At 36.0% G+C, this 17,360-nt stretch overlaps 1 pseudogene; it reads left to right on the top strand.

Moving 5' to 3' along the window:
* The window catches only part of LOC127452706 (activating signal cointegrator 1 complex subunit 3-like), a 252,981-nt pseudogene extending 236,979 nt beyond the window's left edge, over window positions 1–16,002 (top strand).
* Window positions 16,003–17,360: the final 1,358 nt, after the last annotated feature.

Below are 17,360 nucleotides of genomic sequence, written 5' to 3'. Positions count from 1 at the left end.
GCATGTATTTGCATAACATTTTTAAAAAAAGCATTTAAACCAACTTACTGCATACCTAATTTTATATCGCAGAGTACAGATTAGTTTAGGTTTAGGGTCAGGGTCAACAGTGTATTTACATGTAGGGATGTTCAATGTTGGTCCAATGTAACATCTAGTTTGTACACAGTAAGTACATTATATAAAATGCTTCTTATAAAGTGGGTCCGTTCTAATTTATTACATTACCTTTGTAACAGGAAGCTGTATGAGACTTAGTCATATTGAAAACTTCCAATCTGTTTATGATGGGGGTATTTTTTCAGTGTTAAATGAAATAAGATATAAAAGGAAGTGGAGAAGTGGCTGTGTGTGTGTCACAAGAAGCAGACATGAGGAGGACCAACTGAACAGCGAGCTAATAATACATATAATATTATACAATATAATAAATGTATAATAATAGATAAATAAATACATGGAAAAATGTGAGTTATGTAGTGATCAAAATCAATGTTGGGTGTAATGCATTACTAAGTAATTAATTTGAATTAAATTTCATTGAAAAAGTAAAGTAAGGGGTTACTCTTAATTTTTCAGTAATTTAATTACAGTTACTTCTACTGTAATTGCATTAAATACTATATAGACTATAGAACAATTCTATATAAAACAAAAGTGAATTTAAAATCTAAATTTAACGTCTAATGTTAAAATATATGTTTTCTAATTTAACGCTGCCCCGTAAAATTCATTGGCCAGTTCATGAATAATTAATTTGATTTTATATGATTTATTTGAAAGAATTAAAAGAACAGTTTCATGTCTATCCTTGTATTTTTAGAAAGTAATCAGTAATAAGTAATGCAATTACTTTTCTGATAGAGTAATTAGTATAGTAATCTAATTACATGGTGGAAGATGTAATTAGTAGTTAGTAATTAATTACTTTTTTGGAGTAACTTACCCAACACTGATCAAAATATGTTAAACCAAAATGATCTTATACATTAGCTTTGTCTAAATTTCAGCTCTGCTTTTCCTTCACTATCTGCTCCATTCAACATTTTTGAAATCTATTGCATAACAATCTGTTGTTGTTTTTTTACTGTAAATGTAAGCACAGTTTATGTCTCTACAACACTCATTTTAAGCACTTTACCATAAACCTTTAAATCAAAAGATTTTGTTTAAACCAAAATTTTTCAAATGCACCATTTGAAAGTTGCCATGAAGTATCATACCAGCATATGTGACATAATGTTGATTACCACAAAAAATAACATTGAATCATCCCTTATTAGAACAAAGGATTAGTTTAAGATGTTTTCTGTGATAATCAGCATTAGGCCACAAATGCTGTTAACTGAGCTCATCTTGAATTGAACCTGGAACATTCCCTTAAATGAAGACAAAAGCGATGACTCTTTCCTTGTTTAGATTGTTAAAGTTGTGTTGCACTTTAATTTACTACATGGTCAAAGCTTTACTGTAGCTTTTACTGAATACATCACAGGATTGTTAGTGTGTCTGTGTCCAGACGTCTATAAATACAGTGTTAGCACAGACACTTACGACACCGCAGAGACGACCGAGTAACATTCAACACTAGATCACACAGCACCGATCCACACACACTCAAACACTATTCTCCTCTGACCTCTCTCATCAACAAAGTGTTTCTGTCCACAGAACTGCCACTCACTGGTTGTTTTTTTGTTTTTGGCACCATTCTGAGTAAATTCTAGAGACTGTTGTGTGTGAAAATCCCAGGAGATCAGCAGTTACAGAAATACTCAAACCAGCCCGTCTGACACCAACAATCATGCCACGGTCCAAATCACTGAGATCACATTTTTCTCCATTCTGATGGTTGATGTGAACATTAACTGAAGCTCTTGACCCATATACAGGGTTGGGAGGGTTACTTTTGAAATGTATTCCACTACAGATTACAGAATACATGCTGTAAAATGTAATTTGTAACATATTCCGTTAGATTACTCAAGGTCAGTATCGTATTCTAAATACTTTGGATTACTTCTTCAGCACTGGTAGATTTTTTTCACTTGTTTCTGCCAGTACAGTAAGACAAAATACACATGTTAAAAATACATACTCTTAAAAACCTAAATATCTTATGCAGTGTTGTTTCTAAAACAAGATCAATCAAACTGATTTTAGATATTTTTACAGGAAAACAATACAAAAATTATTATCAAGAATACGATTTTTGCCCTAATATCAAAGGTCTTACTAGAAAAAAAGAAATTATGATCCAACGTGAATTTTCTTGATAAAAAAATATGATCGTGTCTGGTAACATGTGCATGTAAAATGGCATAAAGCTGACAATTTACACAAGGTTTATTTCTATTTCTTCTGCTCCAAACTTACTTCAAACTTACTTCTCTGTCTGCTCGTATGAATGTAACAGATCATAAGAAAGTGTTTCACCGCTGTTCAAATGCACTTTGGATCGCATCATTTATATGTATAAATGTTTTCCATCTGAAAGGACTAAATATTAAATGAAACAAATGACAATAAAATGCAAAGTAATCTCTTCAGTAATCAAAATACTTTTTGAATGTAACTGTATTATAATTACCAATGATTTAAATTGTAACTGTAGTGGAATACAGTTACTTATATTTTGTATTTTAAATACGTAATCCCGTTACATGTATTCCGTTACTCCCCAACCCTGCCCATATCTGCATTATTTTATTCATTGCACTGCTGCCACGCTATTGGCTGATTAGATAATCACATGAAAAAGTAGATGTACAGGTGTTCCTAATAAAGTGGTCACTGAGTGTATAAAAAAATATACATATACATATATATATATATATATATATATATATATATATATATATATATATAAGAGAAAGAAATATCCTTTCTGAGTACCTCCTGTCACGTTTTTTATTTATTTATATTTTTTTTAAATATAAATATAAAATGTACTGTATATATATATATATATATATATATATATATATATATATATATATATATATATATATATATATATACACACACACACACTGTATATATTAGTATGGACAAGTACAAAACATACATGCACCAATCATCAAAAACATTTAAAGACATTAGAAGAAAATATTACACAGACTGTCATTTTTTATAAATATTATTTTTTACCTATTCCATGTGTAACATATAAAATTTAATCATTTACGAGTTATATATAATAATAAAAAAAAGAAAGTTCATATAATGTCAAGTGAAGTAAGCCCTGCATCTTCATCTGATCTTTATTCAAAAATCTTGCATCTATGTTACAGTATAAATTTTTTAAGCAATTCCAAATCCAATCTTCACATTTCAAACATTGATTTCTAATTTCCAAAATGTTTTCTCTCAATTTTTGAGATTGTGACGGTCCGGATTTAAAACTTTTTTTTATATTGTTTTTATATATATATATATATATTAAGAAGAGCATACTATAGATTAAACTGTGTCAGCCCTCATTCCCAAATGAACATATAACATATACCTATAACGTATAACATCAGCGAGGACAACGACATATGCTTTGCAAATGTGCAAATTATGCTTTTCACTTTTCTGATAATGTGACTGATAATCATTTGTCTCGATTCTGATTCACAGTTTTTAATAAAATTATGATGTAATCAAACAATTTCTGTCAAGAAAATGTCTTTGCTTTACTTCATACTAGCCCACATAAGATTCATATCCATTCAGTTTTATGAGCATATTTTGCCAAAACATTCTTTCTAATCACACATTTCACAGATTCAATACACCATTCAACGGAAACACTTCAGTGAGATGCTCTCTGCACTGCCGCTATTCTGAAAGAGACAGTACAGATTTAGTGCTTGTTGGGAATAATATACGTGACTAATATTTGTGTAGGCACCCCCATCTTGGTTTGCTTAATATGTTTTTGCAGTTGCATTCAGCCCAAAGTATCCCGCGGTTTTGCCGCGAATGCTAAGCGTCTGAGTACAGTTGGTTTGTTGAGCTGCTCATTTAAATTGTAGAAACAGTGAGATGGGGCAACTGTGGTCATGATGTCTCGTGGGCCAGCAATTGGTGACCACTGTTTTACAGTACTGAGCAAGAATAATTGCAAAAGAAAGCCCATAATTAGACTTTATATCATATCTGTATAATGTCTCTGCAGCACTAAATGGATTGTGTGTGTGTGTGTGTGTGTGTGTGTGTGTGGTAGCGCTCTGTCATTCAGTGTTATTCTGCCATGTGTAAACACACTACCAGTGAATGCAGAGTGGCTGAAGTGTGGATATGATTTATGTATATCCATCTGTGAGGTTGTTTGGAACGTCATAAACCCTCTGGCCTCAAGGACAGCCATAAAAAACCCAGCTCTGCTCATTCCTGCACTGTCTGCGGCGGCCAGACAACCTGATGTTGATTGTTCATGCCTGATGGCACACCTCTGAATCTGTTTGCAATTGGCCATGCCTGAGACAACGCTCTTGATTCGCTTTGGCAGGGATGGACAGATTGTCCACGCTGGCGGGTCGTTACTGCCAATGTGTGCAGATCTGTATCTAATTGGCCATGCTTGTTCATGGAGTTACTTTTGTGGGTTCCCGCTGGGGCCATCCCGCTGGTAGCCGCGTGCTTTCAAACGGTGATGCAGTGACGTCGGTGAATGAACCCTTTCCAGGATGCCACACTGATTAGATTTGAATGTTTATTTGCTTTCTCTTATTTCATCTGGAGTTGAATTACAGATTATAGCAGAGAGATTCAGATTCAGGCATTTTTGCTTTTTGTGTTTGTCAGGTTTGTTTAGGTGCATAATACAGGACTTTTAACTTTAAACTAGCCCAAAACACACTGGGGAGTCTTTATTTTAAAAGACTTGGCCCTATTTCAATGCTCTATATCAGGCCCAGATTTAGACTAAAAAAGAGAGGGGGTTGACTATAAAACTTTGCAGGCTGTCTTATATAGCGTGTCACTTCACAGAGCACACTAACCAGTGATGTTTAACATTTTACATATAAAGAATATAGGGCCCACTATAAGATCTATTCAGTGTTGGGCAAAATACTCAGAAATGTAGCTAAGGAACCAACTAAAAGAAATAAGAAATAGCTAAACCAAAACTGACATGCTATGTAAATACATTTATGCAGCAGCTGCAGATGCGGCTTCTGTGTCAAGACGGATGGCTCACGATAATCTTTTGGTGAGTCACGTCCAAATCAGAAACTTGCCGAACTGTTGAGAAATAGTCGTTATTAACGACAATTATAGGCTAATATGAATAGGTAAAAAAATAAAAATTTAGAGAAAGTAGGCCTACTGTAAAGACTGAAAGAGGGAAACAGACTTGAAGTAGATCGAGTCCAAATGTCAGCAGAAAAACCTCATGTAAATAACTACTGTAAAATGTGTGGCTTAAAGATGTATGAGGCTAGTTCAGTGTGACACATATTGTATCCAGCTATCATCTCAATTTCTTATCTAATTATGTGTCAAAATGTATATTATTCTTTGTCAGTTCAATCAAATAATGAGTTATTAAGAAGATTAAAATGTTGTTAAAATATTGAAATATTGTAGTTGACCACAAATTGCCTTCTGATTATCTTCGGCTTTCCATTAAGAAAAACATTAGTGTCCAACTCATACATCTAATTTTAAGAAACAAGCTATTTAGATTCACTTTGATTAAAAGTGAAGGTGTTGCACTTCAGATAAGATAATAATAACATATTATACTTAATTCTTCCAATTGTGCCTTTCCTTTATAAATATGTATTCTAAAAGTATTCTGAATACATTACTTTTTATTTGATGTATTCGGAATACTTTACTAAATACATTTTAGTATTTAGAATGCTAATACCCAGAATACTTCCTTAAAGTAATCCTCCCAACCCTGGGTAAATATTCCACTTCTTCCAGCGCTATTTTTGTTCTCTAAAGTAGCATATCTTCCCATCACCATCACTGAGAAACCACTCCAAATGATTTACATGAGTCAGCTGTCAGCGGTCAGTAAGCAGCTTTCTCCACAGCATGTGATTTTCCTGCGATGCTGATCTACACTCTTTATGAACTCTTTTTATTATTCTTTTACTTCGCTTTATATGCGGCTACCGCTGCAATGTGCTGCAATCATGGGGTTTCCCTCTGTAACAGTATATGGATGGGCAAGGAGGAGGCGGGAACCGGCTGAACAGTCAACAAAGTTTAATGGTAAACAAATTTAAACCAACATAAAGCATAAGGACACACACACAACACGGCTGCATGCATCTCTCTCTCTCTCTTGAACTGGCGCCTCCGGCTCCCCTTTATCTCGCTCTCCCGCTGATGAGCTGATTCAGCGCCGGCCATGCATCGTCACGGCCCAGCCACGCCCTCCTCCTCATCATACCCTCTTACATCAAAACCAGGCATACTTGAGGGCATATACACAGACGTGAGGGACAGTAGTTACTATTTTAAATTGTGTATAATTTGGTTTAGTGTATAGTGTGTGTGATGTTCCCTTTTCCCACTGTACTCCTAGTAATGTTGAAATCGTTTTGCTTTGTTGATTTCATCCTATGACGTTAGTTATCCGGTCTGTTTCACACACATTTGCACTCTTCAAAAACCTTTCAGAACACCACTTGTGCGTTTATATGGCCACACAAGCCCCATTCTCCAGGAGAAACACTGATGTGCTAAACCGTTTTCTCTTAATATCCTTAAATGGTGTAAGGAAAACTATGCTCGTTTTTACATGACATTTCAGAATGCTGCTTTCTGCAATAAACCGTTTTCTTTAGTGCATGTAAAAGAGGTCAAAGATTGAATGACTCACTCGTAACATAAAAGACACTTATTTAGCGCTACCTACTGGCGTAAATTTGCAATCTCCAGAAATGGTCACTGAATGAAATCAAAGTGAAAGACAAATTAAAATCCCCACCACTATTTGGAAAGCCATGAATAAGTGGAGTGATAGCGTTCTAGTGCTGCTGGACTTTTATATCAGCAATCTTGGTATGCCTCTCATCCAATCAAATTCAAGGACTGGAACTAATTGTATAAACTATCATATACAGCAAGTATTATAACGATAATTAAAAGTACCTCAAACTTATCAGTGTTAACATACTCTCTTAAATATAAAAACAAGCTCAAATCTAGATGAACACACTTGTCAAATTCATGAAGCAGCAAGTCGACCATCATTATGTATTTTCATTCCTGTGTCATTTGTTGCTTAAGATTTCTTCTCTCTATCTAAATTTCTGTCCATCTGTCTCACTCTCTATCTCCCTATCACTCTCTCTGTGTCATATCATGCTTTTGCTGTCCTCAATTTACTCATGCAGCAACTGTGAAATGTTAATCACAACTTTAATTTGTACTGCATTAGCATTTTGATTAACTCGCTGGGCATTCCGCTGCACTTCAGGTGCTTTTTACTCATTTTTACAGAGGAAATGACTTTTCATTAATTAAGTTTGTTAGCGCAGCTGAGCTTAGCAAACTTTAACCTTACGTAGAGTCAGAGACTGGCAGGACCACAGAGAGTGTGAGCAAATGACATACTACACAAGTACTACCCATTCATACTCTTAATGGTCTAATATCACCCGTTGATGATTCATGCTCAATAGCAGCAACATATCATGTAGTTTAAAGAGTATCACCATATTACTATGACTATAGATTAGAAATCAAAACCCACCAAAGTTTTATCACTTTCTGTTAGAGCCACAGTGGTTTCAACCGCTTTCATAGTCCAACTAACGAAATTGTAGTCAAAAGTGATTGGAAAAAACGCTGTTTCTAAAGTCATGTATATTCTAAATCTTGAGAAAATTCCTTTCTGCTTGAAGCTCTTGATGGATTCTGTTAACTTCTGTTATCGTTTAAGCCCCTGCCATGCTTTATCATACAGTATTGTTTCGGTGAAATTTGCTGCAGATCCAAGTCCACTCCTGTGAACTTCTATGTGTTGTGATTGAGCTGATGTTGTTGTTTCTGCAGGCGATGCTGGACGTGGTGTCTAATGAAGACTGGCTGGTGTCTGCTCTCTGCATTTGTAACCTTGTACAGATGATCATTCAGGGCAGATGGCTCCAGGATTCCTCTCTGCTCACAATCCCTCACATTGAAAAACAGGAGCTCTACGTCTTCAGGTGCAAATAACAAGTTCTCTAAGCAGTTAGATGTTTGCCCAAAGGGTCACATCTCCAGATGGTTTTTATCATGGGTGTGCCAAAGGTGCTGAGAAGACAGTCAGGACATCACCTGCACATACCTCAGGACAGCTGAGACCACAGCATGTGTGTGTGGCCTGCCATTGTTCTGTTGTAGAATCAGGTCATGTTGCCTCACATAGATTGATGAGATGCTGCACAGTCTCACCTTTATGATGTACGATGTGGTGCAGAAGAGCTAGTGATCTGTAAAGAGATCCTGATGGCACTGCTGACGAGTCCTTCTCATTGTCTGTCTGGCCCAATCCAAAATAGAGCAGAATTTGTTAAACTACTTAACTTACTTACAGTATGCAATCGACATTGAGCAGTACCATGTTAAGTTACAAGGACAATCCCACTGGAGCAACCTGGGGTTTGGTCTCACATGCCAGACTTTTGACTTTTGTCATAGCGTATTCAACTTTTCATTCAAAACATAATGCAGATAGTATAATTTGAAAGATTGTTTCTTATTAATTTAAAAAATGCATAATAGCAGCATGTTCAGAAGCAGGGCTGTAGCTTTATTTTTTTAGGTGGCAGCACTAGTGCTAGTGAACTAAACAATTAGTTAACACAAATCAAAATGTGTTAGCATAGAAGAGTTTGGTCAAAATGGTTTTATTGTTATTTTATTATTGTTGTTATTTTTTAATTAAAATTAGACAATGTTTTTGTTAATTATTTCTTTTTTATCACTTTTTTTTTTTTTTTTTTTACTGCAATTTACTACCACTCAGTGCCGGGTAGAAATGGAATACATGTCATCTGAATTACGTAACTGGATTATTAAAATTGAGCACTTGTAACTGAATTACAATATATTTTGTAATGTGTGTAATTTAGATTAAAGCTACTTTTATGGATTACATGATTACTTACTTGAATTCATGGCCAGGATGGCACAAAAAGCAGCTGTCAAAGGTTAAGGCCACATCTTCTCATGAATAATTATGAGGAGGTTCAAGTCTATCTCTATATCATATCTAGAGACATTCTCTCAATACTGATGTCAGAGCTTGATAATAAAAAGTCCAATCCATATTCCCTTTTCCCTAAATAACAATTCTCCTAAATTCTCTGAAAGGAATGTTCTGGGTTCAATACAAGTTAAGCTCAATCAACAGCATTTGTGGCAAAATATTGATTACCACAAAAATGTATTCGATTCATCCCTCCTTTTCTTAAAAAAAAAAAAGCAAAAATCAAGGTTACAGTGAGGCACTTACAATGGAAGTGAATGGGGGCCAATCCGTATATGTTAAAATACTCACTGTTTTAAAAGTATAGAAACAAGAAATAAAGGATATGCATGTAAACATGATTTTAGTGTGAAGATAAAATCACTTACTAACTGCATCTGTCTAAAGTTATAGCCAATTTTACAACTTCGTTGCTATGACGATGTAATGTCAATGAACCCTAAAATGATCATTTAAACAAATTTACAGCTCAAATAATACATGAGTTTTAACAGAAGAATTAATGCAAGTGCTTTTATAAAATTATAAGCTTCACATTTCTGCTTTTAAACCCTCCAAAAATTGGCCCCATTCACTACCATTTAAGTGCATCACTGAAACCTTGATTTTTGCTTTTTTTTAAAGAAAAGGGGCCAGGGGCGAGGGGCGAGTTGAAATAAATATTTGTGGTAATCAACATTATGACACAAATGCTGTCGATTGAGCTTAACTTGTATTGAACCCGGAACATTCCTTTAAGAACCTGTGCTTTACTCAGCAACTGACAAATAGCAAGTGTGTATTTGATTTTGTGTTTACTAATGTTTAACGAAATGAGTGTTAATCGGAAGTTAATACTTTTCAAATTAATGATTTTCATGAATATATTCAGTGAGTAATCCAAAAGTAATCAGTTTAGATTACCTCAAAAGTGTATTCTAAAAGATTGTTACTTGGTTATGATAACTGTAATTTGTAATAAGTACCAGATTACATTTCAGAAGTAATCTACCCAGCACTGCAACTGCTACTACTATTACTGTTACTGTAGTTTGAACTGCAACACAGTGGTAGCTCTTTCAAATAATCACCTCAGTAGTCTCTAGGCCAGCAAACAAACCATTATAAGAGGGTGCAATATGTGCTAATTTGTTTTGTTTAATATTTCATGTTTATTAAACACAATTTTGATACAATGCCACATTTAATGATATTTGAAAAAAAAAAAGCATATATTTTTATTGATAAAAATATTCATCACAAGACAAATCATACCTGAATTGGGTGTTGTAATTTCCTTGACTGGCTGTTTGTCTGTACCACCACTGCATGTGTATTTCCTTATTTCCTGCTATGTTATTAAATACATAACAATAAGCTAAATCCTATTTTATTATTATTATTTTATTAACATATTCATTTTAATGGTTTATTGTAATAGTTCACCCAAAAATGGAAATTCTCTCCTCATTTACTCACCCTCATGCCATCCCAGATGTGTATGACTTTCTTTCTTCTGCTGAACACAAACAAATATTTTTAGAAGAATTTTTCAGCTCTGTAGGTCCATACAGTGCAAGTGAGTGGGTGCCAAATTTTTGAAGCTCCAAAAATTACAAATAGCCATCATAATAGCCATTCATATGATTCCAGTGGTCTAATTAATGTCTTCTGAAGTGAAACACTAGGTGTGTAAAATATTTGAGTTTTTGTGAGATCACTTTCTGTAAAACCTTCTATGAATTTAAATGCACAATCCAGAAATAATACTAGCCACACAATGAAAAGGGGTCAGCACTCTTAAGCACATGTAATATTAAATTTTTAGTCATTTAGTCACCAGCGTGACAGTTAGAAAAAAAGCAGCACTTAGGGCAAGCACAATTTGAGGGGTAAACCCATCCAAAACTTTTTAAAAACTACAAACGTTGACCTGAGACATTGGTATGATATCCATTAATGCAGCATTATGGAATTAATTAAGACTGAAATTGCGGGGGGTGGGGGGGGGGGGGGTGTTCACTGTCTCCCACTTTGCTTGGTACATTTTCCTGCTTTTTTTGTGCTTAGTGATCACATGCCTGAGTACACTCACCTAACGTTTCGCTACAGAAGACATTCATTTATCCACTGGAGTCGTATGGATTACTTTTATGATGGCTATTTGTACTTTTTGAAGCTTAAAAAATTTGCCACCCATTCACTTGCTTTGTATGACCAACAGAGCTGAAATATTTTTCTAAAAATCTTCATTTGTGTTCTGCAGAAGAAAGAAAGTCATTCACATCTGGGATGGCATGAGGGTGAGTAAATAATGTTGACATTTTTGGTTGTACTAATCCTTTAAGCCACTTAAAAATAGGTTAAAAGTTGCCATTGCATATTATAATTTTTAATCGCAAAATGTGAGCAAAACTGTACAGCCCTGACTTGTGGTCTCAGCCTTTTGGATCCCACTGTTAATATATGTCAGATTATACACCAGACAATTACGACACAGAATAGTCAACTGTTGTAGCATGTTCTTCACCTTCTGTGCTCCTGTACCCTTGTGTTTTCCACTTTCCTGAGTTTTAGGGTTTCCTAACACGTTGTCACAGAGCGAGGCGAGTGTTCATTTCCTGACAGCTGTGTTAAAGGGGTGCATCGTGTCTCACCTGTAGCTCTGATTATTACAGTGTAACATGGCTTAGCAGCTAATACTGACACCATCTCTTATCTGACAACACAAACACCATCATCAGCACTTATCAGCGGGATGCCTCACACGCCCACCTGGCCCCAAACTCAGCCCTCAAACTGCTGCTCACACAAGCACACACTAACATCACTGCCATTGGATTTTCTGTCACCCATAACACATTTCACTAAGGCTGCATCCCGCAGAGAGTGTAATTTGGTGGAAACACAATAAAAATGGTAAGAGAGGGATCAGGATGGACAGGATCTGTCACGCTGTGACAGCAGGAAACAGGACCTCCGCCAACCCTTGCGTGATTGAAGACACTGTCACATGACCGCCTTTCTCTTGCTGTTGGCGATAGGAGGTGGAGCTCCAAAGGTTCGAGGGGTGGAGGCGGCTTTCAAGGGCCAATCGAAGGGCTTCCTGAGCTAATAACCACCTGCCAGGTAAAGAGGAGAATTTCACATCGATGGTGAAGGAAGTGCTTCAGCCCAACCAGATCTCTCAGGTGTGTCTTCTTTACATGCACAGCTTTCAAAGTAAACAACGTTTACAAGTCAGCGTCAATATAGAGCAAAAAAATCCCATTCATTTTTTCCATGGGGATATATTTAACAATATGTTATGATCCTTTAAAGACCTACATTGAGCTCAAAGGTTGTAAATTTATGGTATGTTGAAGATATCAGTCCACGTTATTTCAATTTGGTTTGTTTGGTCTTATTTAATAGTGGAATTCCTGGTGAAGAACTACACTACCCATGATCCTGCAGAGACACCATCAACCAATCAGAGAATCACAACCAACAAAGTGCACCAAAAGAGCTCTGCAGCGACCTCCCACTCCCACAATCCACTGTGAGATGCAATAAATTCGCTCTCGTTACACTCTCAAACTACTTGTATATTTACAGTTATCTAAATATTTATAAATAAATTGGTAAAAGTTTGTTTCTGTAGTTAAAATCAACAACTTTAAATAATTTTATACAGTATGTTTCAATCAGTATTAATTTGATTACATCATTTGCAGTGCTTCATGGGATTGTAGTTCATTCCCTTATTAAAGATTTTAAGATATTTTTTCTTCAAATCAAAATTTGAAATGTTGAGCTGGTTGGTTTGGTTCATGGCTTACAACTCTTTTATGATAGATTTTATGAAATCCATATGGGAAAAAAAAATAAAATAGATGGGAAAAACGGAAAATTTGAATTGCCGCCTACTGCGTTGCTTGACATCAAACACAGTATACTTGTCTGAAATCTAGGGATGGGCATAATAATTTAAACAATTCAGGTTCAAACTCCCAAGTCTGATTTTTGTAAACGATTCAGTTTAAATTGATGGTTCTTTTAGTACTTTTTAGAAAGTAATATTTTTATTAAAAAATAAAATGCATTTTTACTGCATTTACTGCCTTTAACAACATGTTTTGTAATATATTACCAAAGGTGTGCTGCCATTTCCTTTCAGTTACTTTTCACAAACATTTTAAAGGTGGCATAAATACAGTCCTTTAAAACTGGCTCTACATTGTCAAAATTTTGTCATTTTAATGGAAAAAGAATGGAAACATTTTACAGTAAAAAACTGTTAATTGGTTAACCTTTCCATATATGGTGAGACATTATAAATATTTTTTTAAAAGACAGTACATGTAATTTTATGGTAGAATATTGTAGATAGATAGATAAATGGAAGAAGTTTGGAACAATCAGGACTCTTCCTAGAGCTGGCTGCCCAGCCAAACTGAGCAATCGGGGGAGAAGGGCCTTGGTAAGAGAGGTGATCAAGAATCTGATGGTCACTCTTGTTTAGCTCCAGAGATAATGTGTGTGGATGGGAGAAACTTGCACAAGGACAACCATCACTGCAACACTCCACCGATCTGGGCTTTATGGCAGAGTGGCCAGAGGGAAGCCTCTCCTCAGTGCAAAACATATGAAAGCACATAAAGGACTCTCAGACTGTGAGAAACAAGATTCTCTGGTCTGATGAAACGATGATTGAACTGTTTGGCCTCAATTCCAAGCGTCATGTCTGGAGGAAACCAGGCACCACTCAACACCTGCTCAATACCATCCCAACAGTGAAGCATGGTGGTGGTAGCATCATGCTGTGGGGGTGTTTTTCAGTGGCAGGGACTGGGGGACTGGTCAGGGATGAAGGAATGCTGAATGAAGCAAAATACAGATATCCTTAATGAAAACCTGGTCCAGAGCGCTCAGGACCTCAGACTGGGCCGAAGGTTCACCTTCCAACAGGACAATGACCCCAAGCACACAGCCAAGACAACGCAAGAGTGGCTTAGGGACAAATTTGTGAATGTCCTTGAGTTGCCCAGACAGAGCCCAGACTTGAACCCATTCGAACATCTCTGGAGAGACCTGGAAATGGCTGTCCACCGAGGATCTGCAGACAAAATTGCAGAAAATCCCCAAATCCAGGTGTTCAAAGCTTGTCACATCATCCCCAAAAAAGACTTGAGGCTGTAATCGCTGCCAAAGGTGCTTCAACTAAGTACTGAGTTAAGGGTCTGAATGCTTATGTCAGTGTGAGATTTCAGTTTTTTTCTTTTTAATAAATTTGCAAAGTTACCAAAAATCTGTTTTTTGCTTTGTCATTATGGGGTATTGAGTGTAGACTGATGTGAAAACAAAATGATTTCAGCATAAGGCAACAACATAACAAAATGTGAAAACATTAAGGGGTCTGAATACTTTCTGAACGTACTGTATATTTTATTGAAATAGTTATGTTTTGACTTATTATTTAGTTTATTTTTATAATTATTTCATGAATTTCTGGCAACCACAGCTGCCCATTTTACTCTAAATACAAATAAAAAAATCCCTGTTTATATTTAACTATATATTAAAGTAAACTAAACTAACAAAAATGTGGTAACATTTCATTCATGCATTCATTCTGAATAAGAATGGATTCAGTTCCCATCCATACTGAAATGCAAGAGTCGATGAATCACCCCTTAACAACATAAACATTCAAATAAATGCCAATTCTACACACATTAGGCTGTGCCCACTCACACACACACACTGATTCACGAGCATGATTTGCAGACAGCAGCAGACAGTCACGGTGGTCTCAGATAGCACCAAGATCCCCAATTACCTCCCAAATGAGAGGGTTTAGAGCTCCAATCTAAGTGCTAATTGCAGCGGTAATGCGAGCGTCCGAGCCCAGCGATGAGCCCAGCGGCCGTTCCCCATCAGTATTCCAGCAAACCCCCCTTCCTCTTTCCCCTGCTAATTAAATAAGCACATGCACTGCTGCGTCCTCGTCTCATTCACTAAGGAAGCGTAATCCTTGCATAAATAGCTGTGCCAGGGTGATCTATACTGATTTTTTTTTTCTATACTCCCATGACTCTAATACTGACAGATCCACAGCAAGCAAACACCATCATCGCTCTTTGCTGCACACACAAACATGTTCTTGTATTTGTCATATTCCTTATGTTTTATTCTATTAGAGTTGTTACATTTAACATGAGCAACACAAAGAAGCGTTTACCGTTGATTACATTTTCCATATATAATTTGCAGAACTTGAAAAACTAGTATTTCTAAATTCATCCAATATCAATAATTTTTTAGAAAAAGCATGCGTTGTTTGAAAGAAAAATCAAGTTTTCTTGGTTTTGCTAATTTGACCGCTCCACCTTTTGTTGGAGGACTCCAGGGATTTGGATGTGTCGATGAACCTCAATATGGACAGGGTTATCTGAGTCACCTGCCTGACGTCAAGGTCACTGTAAGTGTGAAGGGCTGGTGGAAGGGTTGCTAGGAGCAGTCTGAGTGTGCTCTGCCCGCTTATGTCACCAACATCAGGGACGAGTCCAGATGGCTGGCACTGCATGCAGACCAAGAGTATGTTCTACAGGTGTCCTTACGCCTCCTCAATGCGGGCCAGCAAAGAGTGAGTCTGCCAACATACGGAGCAAGAAACTTTATTCATTGGGTTTGTGTCACATAACCGTTATTGTAAATCAATGTTGATTTTTTGATTGATTTCCATTTGATTGTTTCAGAGGAAGCAGGACAGCAGAGCTCAGGCACCACGCTTCCCGAAACCCAAAGACGAAGGCTGGTTTCTCGTTCTCTGAGAAGTTGAGAAGAAAGAACCGCTGGCCATCAAATGTGTGGGATATGTACGCAACCACAGCACTGTGTCTGTGGCCTTCTACATACCCGAGAAGATGGGAAAGTAAGTGTCATCCACTTCCGTACTCTTAAGGCCAATTCACACTGCGCAAACAAACATGGTTGTTGGGTTTTGTTGATTCCGAGTGTGTTAAAATTGTTGATGTTTGTTGCCACTGACACTAATCAGTTTTCATTTGAAAACGCCATTTTTTAACTGCATTGTTTTCTGAAGTAAGCTGTTATGGAGAAAATTTCGAAAAACTTCTGTTTTGGTGGAGGAAAACACCGTTCTAGTGTGGATGAGTGGCGTAAATGTAGAAAAATCAATGCGTGTTTAAACGAAAACATATTAGTTTGTATGTGGCCTGAATGTTTCCTAGAATTCTAAATCCAACAGCCAAATTTACAATGTTTGAAATGTTGGTGTTTGTTGGGGCAGAGTGCACCAGCCTTTATACCGGCATTTAGGTAACACTTTACAATAAGTCTGTTAACATTAATTAATGCAATAGTTAACACTGACTAATAGTTTCACTAATGAACAATACAGCATTGATTGGTAACACCTTACAATAAGGTTCTGTTTGTTAACATTAGTAAATGCATTAGGTATCATGAATTAACAATGAACAATATACTGTATTTTTTAGAGCATTTATTAATCTTGGTTCATGAATTTTATCAAAATAAAATTGTTCATTGTTACTTCCTTTTAGTTCATAATGCATTTACAAATTTTAACATAAGTAACATGTTCCATCTGAAAAATGTAAAAGTTCAAATTAGCATTGTAAACCAAGATTGTAAAGTGTTACCCATTTATTAATATAAGTTAATGTTAATTTCTACATATACCGATACTTTTTTAAGAATAAACGTTAATGCATTATCGACTAACAATGAAGAGTACTATTACCATTAAATAGTACACAACATTAATCAAGATCAATAAATGCTGTAGAAATGTTGTATATGTTCATGATATCTAATGCATTAACTAATGTGGTCCCACTTTATATTAGTTGTCTTTAACTATTGTGTACTTACATTAAATAATTAAGCATTTGATACAATATACTTGTTACTTATTCAAAGGAACTCCCAAGATTGGCATTTATCGAGGTGGGTTTAGGGGTAGGGTCAACACTGGAATGAATGTCATTACATGCAGGTACTTTAAATGGAAGTACATTTAATCAAATGTATCTACGTACACAATAAATAAAAACTTTTCTTTCTTTCTGCATCTCTGCGCAGGTCAACAGTGAATTAATGGACAGTGTGAGTAAAATGCCCTTGCAGTGAACGTATGTTGTCG

The sequence above is a fragment of the Myxocyprinus asiaticus genome, chromosome 15, assembly GCF_019703515.2.
Source record: "Myxocyprinus asiaticus isolate MX2 ecotype Aquarium Trade chromosome 15, UBuf_Myxa_2, whole genome shotgun sequence".
NCBI lineage: Eukaryota > Metazoa > Chordata > Actinopteri > Cypriniformes > Catostomidae > Myxocyprinus > Myxocyprinus asiaticus.
The sequence above is the reverse complement of the archived record's forward strand: the minus strand, read 5'-3'. Positions and strand labels throughout refer to the sequence as shown.